The sequence below is a fragment of the Arachis stenosperma genome, chromosome 10 (assembly GCF_014773155.1).
Source record: "Arachis stenosperma cultivar V10309 chromosome 10, arast.V10309.gnm1.PFL2, whole genome shotgun sequence".
In the NCBI taxonomy this organism is placed as follows: domain Eukaryota; kingdom Viridiplantae; phylum Streptophyta; class Magnoliopsida; order Fabales; family Fabaceae; genus Arachis; species Arachis stenosperma.
The window spans coordinates 124,943,242-124,954,818 of NC_080386.1; the positions used below are offsets into that span (position 1 = coordinate 124,943,242).

The 11,577-nt window shown below is 37.1% G+C and overlaps 1 non-coding gene across 1 annotated transcript; it reads left to right on the forward strand.

Annotated features, from left to right (window-relative positions):
* The first annotated feature begins 11,127 nt into the window (after positions 1–11,127).
* Positions 11,128–11,235, forward strand: LOC130959114 (small nucleolar RNA R71). The gene has a single exon (XR_009078209.1). It is a non-coding gene; the product is annotated as a small nucleolar RNA R71 (small nucleolar RNA).
* Positions 11,236–11,577: the final 342 nt, after the last annotated feature.

Genomic DNA, 11,577 nt, shown 5'->3' on the forward strand with positions numbered 1-11,577 from the left:
TAAATTGGTTAGGGGGAGGGGGGTTTAAAAACCTCCAACAAAATTATTTCAATAATAAGAACAGATCAATTATCACTACTATTATTTATTATTTTTATTGTGTAATCATACTTTTTTTTTTGTACATTTGTGTAACCATACTTTATCATCATTGTTATCTTCTCTCCATTATCATCATCAATACCATCAATATTAACGTTTTTTTTTTATTTCTTGTTCGATGCTATTTTTCTTCTTTAAAAGGTCCTTGTACTGCAATTTTTTTATTTTTGCAACATCATTTTCAACTATGATTTTTCTTTCCTTAACTGTGGTTGAAAGAATCTTTTAAAAATAAACTTATTAATAATTTTTTTTTGGGTTTCAAACCCCCTATAAAATATAAATAAAATCCCACAAAACTAATTTCTGTTACTAACACGTATTGTTCGAAAATAAAAAGTTGAGAGTATGTTTTTTAGACAAAAATCGTCTTATCCTTAGTGAAAATAAAGAAGGGTAAGATTTGGTGTTTACTCTAACTGGAATCTTACTGTAGTCTCATCATATAAACTGTTCAAACTATTCCTTACTGTCACGCTCTTAAATACTTAATTTTAGCCCAGAAAAACATAAACCGTGCATTTCTCCAGATTGAAAGATAACATCTGATTTCTTCATATAACAGATTGAATAATGTCATGTGTAGCTCAGACTCAGAGAACCAAAAGGGACATGTCACAATGTCACATTATTAAATCTTAACAAAAATTTTCAATTTCTATCTGACAGGATAAGATAGTACTACATAGCTAAAAAGGACAACAAAGATTCTGAACTATTTTCGAACATGTTATGTTTGTTGTATTTGTGTGAGAGGTCCATGTCAAATTAAAGTAGCAGAGAAAAAAACTACGGCAAATTAAATACACTGGTCCAACACTGTACTACTCCAATTTCTGATGATGAATGATCAATCTTGTGACGATGATGAAGAAGAAGATAGATATACATATGAAGATGGTGTAACATAAATCAATATCATAAGCAATGGTTTGAAACAACTATATTGAACTTGGTGGTGGCGGCATTGTGTGTCACTGTCATTAAGCCAATACTATTATTATTATTTGGTCGAATACTAAGATGACTAATTGATTCCCGACATTAATCCTAATAGAATCAAGAATCGTTAATCAAGAGTCGTATACGTGCATTGCAATGTAGACTAATTTGTTGCTATTGCGATTCCTTGTATTTACATTATTGTGGTCACGTTACCTAAAACAGAAATTAATTAAATACACTACATGCATTTTTGTAATATAATTACAATGCGATGCAATGTAAGCAACTGCAATATTATGGCTACATCACTGTTAAAAAATGTAGTTGTAATTGGAAACATTAATTAAAAACAAATAGAGAATTACCTGTGTAGTCAAAGTGATTGTTAGTGAATCTTATCAAAGAGGTCCACTATTGGATATTTTCTAGTACAAAAATGTTCTATTCACGTTAAAATTCAACTACTAAACTTGCTATTATATATTTTTGATAGGAGAAAAGCACATAATTTTTTATTACAAGAATTAGAAGAGCAGTAATATTTACTCACAAATAAATAATATATAGTAGCAAATTAACACACCAATACAGTGAAAATAACACAGAAAAAATATAAATAGAGACAAAAATACATTATTTTTAATGTAAAAAATTTCTTTAACGTGAGAAATAAGAACTATAAGTTATCAATACTAGAGAAATAATTGTATTATGATCAAAATAAGTATAAGAGAGTCACAAATATTATATAAAATGTGCATAACAAGCCAAATAACTCAAATATCAAAGTTTATAAAACAAAAATCAAGAAGATGAAAATACCATAAAACAGAGCTGCTGCTGCGTAGCTAATATTTTCAACTACATACCTTGTATTGAAGATCTGAATAGTGAAAATAAAGAACCATGTGCCTAGAATACATTATCCAAATTTGAGCTTGATATAACAATTAACAAATCTGCAATGACTAATTTACAAAGACTTTGTATATGTACAAAAATAACTTTCTTCCTTCTCTTTTCTCTAGTGTTTGCTGTTCTCTCTCAAAATGAGACATTTCTCTTACGACCCTAACTCAACCTCAGCAGCTTGACTCCCAGCTAAGAAAAACTATAGATTTAGACACTAATATTTAGACTTTTTCTCCACATAGAAAATGAGTTCAAAATTCAATAATTTTTATATATTTATTTATATTGATTCACATATTTTTTAATTAAATATATAATCAATCACCAAAAATAAAGATGACCAACAATAGTATATTTTTTTTCAATGGTGACAATTATCAATAGGTCTTAATAATTTATTGTTAACAAATATTTCTTAAAAAAAAATTAATTAAAAATTTTTAAAATAATAATTTGTTTATATATGTACCGTTTATATCTGAGTGGGGTTAAAGAAATTGAAGGAGGCGAGTTCTTCGCATGCCTGAATATGGTAGTTTTTGAAATATATTTTTAATAGAATAGTGGGATGATACCTACAAAAATACTGCAATGTCCAAATCAGAAAAACCTGAGAAGTACTAGATTTAGGGTTATTATTTCATATTTGGAGTAGTCTCGAACTTTTCATTATATAGTACGAGCAACGACATATAAAAAAAAAGAATATTACTATTTATAGTGATTGAATCTTTCTGTATTTAGAGAGATCCTTATTCGTAGTGAACTTGACCCCTTTTGAGTCTTAACTTATATGCCCGAAAATCGTTGTCCGAGGTTGGAAGCCATTCCATATGTGCATTATTATATCGAATATATAAAATTATTATTATTATTTTTGTAACAAAAGTCCTTAGGTTACTTTTTAGTTGATCTATTATTAATTTTTCAGAATGCAAAAAGAAGAAAAAAGTGCATGCACATGCACCACTAGAAATTGGAAAGAAAGAAACTTGCAAGCCAATGCATCGCAAGTCAAAATTTGCCAACTAATTTAGATAGAGACAGTGACAATAATATAAGGATAATTTCAATACTCCATATGATTATAAGGCTTAGAGCAAAAGATGAAGAAAACATTATTAATGACATTTATGGCTTGCACTTTCATCTACATATATGCGGAATTTCAATCATCTTATGGTCCCAACACACAGCCTAGTATGGTTTTGATGGCTCATATCTTGCAATAATACAAATGCAACTGTGTCGTCAAAGTCAACTTTCTTGTTGATTATTATGCTTAAGCCTTTACTTTGGTTTTTAGCCATGCTTCCTGCTTAATCAAGGGTTGAAACAAACAATGGAAAAAATCTGATTGATTGATATGAAAAGAGTAACAAATTAAAGATACTTTAACTAAAGTTTAAATTATAGTTAAGTGGACCTTATTTTATAAAACGTTCAATAAAGATTAAGAAAAGAATCATATCTCCCTCCTGGTTAAATAGGATTGTCTTCGGTTAAGAGGATACTTATGATTTCATCTAAAGAAAAAAAGTTGCATGTAACTAATGGATTCTATGATAGTAACTGTGAGGATTTTATTTAAAAGTAGAAAAATCAATAATTAATATATTAATTTTGATGTTATGATAGTGTAAAGAGTTTTATAGACTCACATCTATCGCGAGCCAATGTTTCACCACCACTTCAAGAGTTTTAATAAATTTGATATATATTATTTGGTTCCATAATTATTTAAATATTTCATTTGATAATTTTTGAATACTGTGACCAGTGAGAGAGTGAACTTGGTTGTTATTGATTGTAAGAGAATCCAAATTGAATTGGCTCATTCAATTATATATATATATATTCTAACTAATTCTGCATCTAATCTAACTAATTAATATAACTAATTCAAATACTAATTATGTTAAGTTATAATAGACTATACAAATATATGTTATGGCTAATATCCCTTCTAAAATTAGAGCATATATGTTGTATGTTCCGAACTTGGCCATAAAAAATTTGAATTGAGGCGCTGGGAGAGCCTTGGTGAGTAAATCCGAGAGTTGATGCTTGCTCGGTACATGAATGAATTTGACAATTTCTGCTGCCACTTTTTCTCTAATGAAGTGGCAATCGATTTTAATGTGTTTGGACCATTCATGTAGAGTCGGATTGGTGGCCATTTGAATGGCAGAGACGTTGTCGCAAAAAATCATTGCTGAATTCACCTTGACATGCATGAACTTGATAAGGGCAATAATGGACAGAACTTCATAGACAGCGTTGGCTAGAGCTCTGTACTCTGCCTCCATTGAGCTCCTCGGAACTACATCTTGCTTCTTGCTCTTTCATGACACTAATGAATCTCCCAAGAACGTGCAATAGCCAGTCGTGGACCTCCGTGTGTCGAGGTACCTGTCCTAGTCAGCGTCAATGTACATGAAGAGGTGAAATTTAGATTTTGATGAGAAGAGTAATCCCTGACCAGGTGCTGCCTTCAAATACCTGAGGACATGGTGCACAGCTTCGAGATAAGGAGTTCGAGGATTTGCCATGTATTGAGCCAGTTTTACCACAGCAAAAGTGATGTCTGGCCGAGATATAGTGAGATACATGAGGCGGCCAATTAATCTGCCATAGCTCAAAGCATCAGGGATAGGATCACCTTCGTCAGCCCTAAGTTTCAGATCAGCATCCATGGGTGTATTGGTAGGTTTGCACCATAAGAAACCAGTCTCCTCCAGCAATGAGAGTATATATTTTCGCTGACTCAGAGTAATTCCATCTTTTGATCTGACAAGCTCAAGATCAAGGAAGAACTTACGGTCACCCAAGATTTTAAGCTTGAAGATGGATTGAAGCTTGTGTTTAACACTGTCCACCATTTCTTGTTTGGGAGCAGCAATGATGATGTCTTCTACGTATACAATGAGATAGGTAGTTGCCTCACCCTCTTCTAGAGCGAAAAGAGAGTAATTCTATCTGCATTGTGTAAAATCATGGGTGGTCAGTGTGTTGCAAAATTTAGTGAACCACTACTTTGATGCTTGTCCCAACCCATATAAGGACTGTGTGAGTTTACAAATTAACCCTTGTTTTCGCTGAGGATGACCCAAAGGCAATTCCATGTAGACTTTCTCATTAAGTTCACCATTGAGGAATGCATTATTTATATCCAGCTGTAGGAGGCTCTAGTTCTTGACTGTAGCAATGGTAAGTAAGGTCCTCACAGTGGTGATCTTTGCCATGGGACTAAATGTGTCCCTAAAATCAATACCAGCTTGTTGAGTATATCCTTTTGCAAACAAACATACCTTATATCTCTCCAATGAGCCATCAGCCTCTTAACTTTGTACATCCAACGAACACCAATGGGTTGCTTATCTGGTGGTAAAGGTATGAGGATCCACGTGTTATTGGCCTCAAGCACATCAAGTTCGTCTTGCATAGCTTGTCTCCATTCTTTGAACTGAACTGCCTGGTGGTAAAATTGAGGCTCAGGTATGGTGTCTAATTGTGCGATGGAGTTAAGGTATGTAAGGTTAAGGCGATCGAGTAGAGGTGTGGCAGATGTAGTCATTGAAGTAAGGAGGAGGTTTAATGTGTTTAGTTGATTTTCTTAGTTGTTTAGGTGGTGAAGTGATGGTGTTTAGTGTTGGTTCTTGATGTTGAGATTCTGGATTTATGACGGTTTGAGTCGGTTGTGAAAATGGAGAAGGGATGTGATCAAAAATGGGTTTATGAAGTACAAAGTCATTGAACAAGTCCTTATTAGACTGCAGATGAGGGGAGGTACTGAAAGGCATAATATGTTCATGAAAAATGATGTCTCTTGACGTAAAAGAAATGTTTGGTTCTAAGGTTGTTGACTTTGTAACATTTGTAACTAATTGGATATCTGGTGCGCGAAATTGTGATCACTACAACTTCACACAACTAACCAGCAAGTGCACTGGGTCGTCCAAGTAATACCTTACGTGAGTAAGGGTCGATCCCACGGAGATTGTTGGTATGAAGCAAGCTATGGTCATCTTGTAAATCTCAGTCAGGCAGACTCAATTGGGTATAGTGATAAACGAATAAAGCATAAAGATAAAGATAGTGATACTTATGTATATCATTGGTGTAAGAGCTTCAGACAAGCGTATGAAGATGCCTTCCCTTCCGTCTCTCTGCTTTCCTACTGCCTTCATCCAATCCTTCTTACTCCTTTCCATGGCAAGCTCGTGTAGGGTCTCACTGTTGTCAGCAGCTACCTCCCATCCTCTCAGTGAAAGCGATTGCATATGCTCCGTCACAGCATAGCGGAATTCATCTGTCGGTTCTCAATCAGGCGCGGAATAGAATCCAGTGATTCTTTTGCGTTATCACTAACGCCCCGCCCTCAGGGTTTGAAGCACGTCACAGTCATTCAGTCATTGAATCCTACTCAGAATACCACAGACAAGGTTTAGACCTTCCGGATTCTCTTGAATGCCGCCATCAGGTCCTGCCTATACCACGAAGACTCCGAAGAATCCAAGAGATATTCACTAAGCCTCAGATGCTTGTAGAACAAGAATGGTTGTCAGTCACCTTGTTCATGGGTGAGAATGGTGATGGGCGTCAATCATCACCTTCATCATGTTGAAGAACAAGTGATATCTTGGATAAAGAACAAGTGGAATTGAATGGAAGAACAATAGTAATTGCATTAATACTCGAGGTACAGCAGAGCTCCACACCTTAATCTATGGTGTGTAGAAACTCCACCGTTGAAAATACATAAGAACAAAAGTGATCATTGGTTTCGGCCCCAGAGAGGGAACCAGAAGAACCAAGATCTGATCTAAGAACTAGATGTCCAAAGATGAAAATACAATAGTAAAAGGTTCTATATATAGAAAACTAGTAGTCTAGGGTGTACATAGATGAGTAAATGTCATAAAAATCCACTTCCGGGCCCACTTGGTGTGTGCTTGGGCTGAGCAATGAAGGAATTTCGTGTGGAGACGTTTTCTGGAGTTAAACGCCAGCTTTTAATCCAGTTTGGGCGTTTAACTCCCAATTAGGTGCCAGTTCCGGCGTTTAACGCTGGGAATTCTTGGGGTGACTTTGAACGCCGGTTTGGGCCATCAAATCTTGGGCAAAGTATGGACTATCATATATTGCTGGAAAGCCCAGGATGTCTACTTTCCAACGCCGTTGAGAGCGCGCCAATTGGGCTTCTGTAGCTCCAGAAAATCCACTTCGAGTGCAGGGAGGTCAGAATCCAACAGCATCTGCAGTCCTTTTCAGTCTCTGGATCAGATTTTTGCTCAGGACCCTCAATTTCAGTCAGAAAATACCTGAAATCACAGAAAAACACACAAACTCATAGTAAAGTCCAGAAAAGTGATTTTTAATTAAAAACTAATAAAAATATACTAAAAACTAACTAAAAGATACTAAAAACATACTAAAAATAATGCCAAAAAGCATACAAATTATCCGCTCATCACAACACCAAACTTAAATTGTTGCTTGTCCCCAAGCAACTGAAAATCAAATAAGATAAAAAGAAGAGAATATACTATAGACTCCAAATTATCAATGAAACATAGCTCCAAATTAGATGAGCGGGACTAGTAGCTTTTTGCCTCCAAACAGTTTTGGCATCTCACTTTATCCTCTGAGGTTCAGAATGATTGGCTTCTTTAGGAACTTAGAATCCAGATAGTGTTATTGATTCTCCTAGTTAAGTATGATGATTCTTGAACACAGCTACTTATTGAGTCTTGGCTGTGGCCCAAAGCACTCTGTCTTCCAGTATTACCACCGGATACATACATGCCACAGACACATAATTGGGTGAACCTTTTCAGATTGTGACTCAGCTTTGCTAAAGTCCCCAATTAGAGGTGTCCAGGGTTCTTAAGCACACTCTTATTGCTTTGGATCACAACTTTATTTCTTTCTTTTTCTTTTCTTTTCTTTTTCTTTCTTTTTTTTTTCGTTTTTCTGTTTCTCTTCTCTTTTTTTTTTTTTTTTTTTGTATTCACTGCTTTTTCTTGCTTCAAGAATCATTTTTATGATTTTTCAGATCCTCAGTAACATGTCTCCTTTTTCATCATTCTTTCAAGAGCCAACAACTTTAACATTCATGAACCACAAATTCAAAAGACATATGCACTGTTCAAGCATACATTCAGAAAACAAAAGCATTGCCACCACATCAAACTAATTAAGCTAGTTTTAAAGATGAATTTGAAATCCTGTACTTCTTGTTCTTTTGTGATAAAAACAGTTTTCATTTAAGAAAGGTGATGGATTCATATTCATAGCTTTAAGGCATAGACACTAAGACACTAATGATCATAAGACACAAACATGGATAAACATAAAGCACTAAAATTCGAAAAACGGAAAAATAAAGAACAAGGAGATTAAAGAACGGGTCCACCTTAGTGATGGCGGCTCTTTCTTTCTCTTGAAGATCCTATGGAGTGCTTGAGCTCCTCAATGTCTCTTCCTTGTCTTTGTTGCTCCTCTCTCATGATCCTTTGATCTTCTCCAATTTCATGGAGGAGGATGGCATGTTCTTGGTGCTCCACCCTTAGTTGTCCCATGTTAGAACTTAATTCTCCTAGGGAGGTGTTCAGTTGCTCCCAATAGTCTTGTGGAGGAAAGTGCATCCCTTGAGGTATCTCAGGGATCTCTTGATGAGAGGGGTCTCTTGTTTGCTCCATCTTCTTCTTAGTGATGGGCTTGAGGTCATGCCTTCTCAGTTGAACCGGCTTTGGATGCCATAAATGGTTATGGAAAAACAAAAAGCAATGCTTTTACCACACCAAACTTAAAAGGTTTGCTCGTCCTCGAGCAAAAGAAGAAGAAGAGAGTAGAAGAAGAAGAAATAGGGGAGAGGGAGATGGCTTTGTGGTTCGGCCAAAAAAGGGGGAGAAGTGGTGGTTTATGAAGGATGGATGTGAGTGTTGAAGAGATGTTGAGGTGATTGGTGAATGGGTGAAGAAGAAGGGAGAGAGTGGTGGGGTTGGTGGGGATCCTGTGGGGTCCACAGATCCTGAGGTGTCAAGGAAAAGTCATCCCTGCACCAAATGGCATCAAAATCCACGTTTTGAGGCATTTCTGGCGTTAACCGCCGGGCTGGTGCCCATTCCTGGCGTTTAACGCCAGGTTCTAGCCCTTTTCTGGCGTTTAACGCCAGTCTGGTGCCCCTTTCTGGCGTTAAACGCCCAGAATGGTGCCAGACTGGGCGTTAAACGCCCAACTGCTAGGCTTACTGGCGTTTAAACGCCAGCAGCTTCTTCCTCCAGGGTGTGCTGTTTTTCTTCCTGTTTTTCATTTTGTTTTTGCTTTTTTCATTGATTTAGTGACTTCTCATGATCATCAACCTACAAAAAAGATAAAATAACAAAAGGAAATAGTTAATTATAAAACATTGGGTTGCCTCCCAACAAGCGCTTCTTTAATGTCAGTAGCTTGACAGAGGACTCTCATGGAGCCTCATAAATGATCAGAGCAATGTTGGAACCTCCCAACACCAAACTTAGAGTTTGAATGTGGGGGTTCAACACCAAACTTAGAGTTTGGTTGTGGCCTCCCAACACCAAACTTAGAGTTTGACTGTGGGGGCTCTGTTTGTCTCTGATTTGAGAGAAGCTCTTCAAGCTTCCTCTCCATGGTGACAGAGGGATATCCTTGAGCCTTAAACACCAAGGATTCTTCATTCACTTGAATGATCAACTCTCCTCTATCAACATCAATCACAGCCTTTGCTGTGGCTAGGAAGGGTCTGCCAAGGATGATGGATTCATCCATGCACTTCCCAGTCTCTAGGACTATGAAATCAGTAGGGATGTAATGGTCTTCAATCTTCACCAAAACATTCTCTACAAGTCCATGAGCTTGTTTTCTTGAATTGTCTGCCATCTCTAATGAGATTCTTGCAGCTTGCACCTCAAAGATCCCTAATTTCTCCATTACAGAGAGGGGAATGAGGTTTACACTTGACCCTAAGTCACACAAGGCCTTCTTGAAGGTCATGGTGCCTATGGTACAAGGTATAGAAAACTTCCCAGGATCCTGCCTCTTTTGAGGCAGTTTCTGCCTAGACAAGTCATCCAGTTCTTTGGTGAGCAAAGGTGGTTCATCCTCCCAAGTCTCATTTCCAAATAACTTGTCATTTAGCTTCATGATTGCTTCAAGGTATTTAGCAACTTGCTCTTCAGTGACATACTCATCCTCTTCAGAGGAAGAATACTCATCAGAGCTCATGAATGGCAGAAGTAAGTCCAATAGAATCTCTATGGTCTCATTTTGAGCCTCAGATTCCCATTGGTCCTCATTGAGGAACTCAGAGGAGATTGGTACACGCCCACTGAGGTCTTCCTCAGTGGCGTCCTCCTCCTCTCTTTCCTCTCCATATTCGGCCATGTCTATGGCTTTGCACTCTCCTTTTGGATTTTCTTCTGTATTACTTGGAAGAGTACTTGGAGGGAGTTCAGTAACTTTCTTGCTCAGCTGACCCACTTGTCCTTCCAAATTTCTGATGGAGGACCTTGTTTCATTCATGAAACTTTGAGTGGTCTTTATTAGATCAGAGACCATTGTTGCTAAGTCAGAAGTATTCTGCTTAGAACTCTCTGTCTGTTGCTGAGAAGATGATGGAAAAGGCTTGCCATTGCTAAACCTGTTTCTTCCACCATTATTGTTATTGAAACCTTGTTGAGGTCTCTCTTGATTCTTCCATGAGAAATTGGGGTGATTTCTCCATGGAGAATTGTAGGTGTTTCCATAGGGTTCTCCTAGGTAATTCACCTCTTCCATTGAAGGGTTCTCAGGATCATAGGCTTCTTCCTCAGATGAAGCTTCCTTAGTACTGCTTGGTGCATTTTGCATTCCAGACAGACTTTGAGAAATCAAATTGACTTGTTGAGTCAATATCTTGTTCTGAGCCAATATGGCATTCAGAGTGTCAATCTCAAGAACTCCTTTCTTCTGACTAGTCCCATTGTTCACAGGATTTCTTTCAGAAGTGTACATGAATTGGTTATTTGCAACCATTTCAATTAGCTCTTGAGCCTCTGCAGGCGTTTTCTTCAGATGAAGAGATCCTCCAGCAGAGCTATCCAAAGACATCTTGGATAGTTCAGATAGACTATCATAGAAGATACCTATGATGCTCCATTCAGAAAGCATGTCTGAGGGACATCTTCTGATTAATTGTTTGTATCTTTCCCAAGCTTCATAGAGGGATTCTCCATCCTTCTGTCTGAAGGTTTGGACTTCCACTCTAAGCTTACTCCATCTTTGTGGTGGAAAGAACTTTGCCAAGAAGGCATTGACTAGCTTTTCCCAAGAGTCCAGGCTTTCCTTAGGTTGAGAGTCCAACCATGTCCTAGCTCTGTCTCTTACAGCAAAAGGGAATAGCATCAGTCTATAGACCTCAGGGTCAACCCCATTAGTCTTGACTGTGTCACAGATTTGCAAGAATTCAGCTAAAAACTGATGAGGATCTTCCATTGGAAGTCCATGGAACTTGCAATTCTGTTGCATTAGAGAAACTAATTGAGGCTTAAGCTCAAAGTTGTTTGCTCTAATGGCAGGGATAGAGATGCTTCTCCCCTAAAAGTCGGGAGTAGG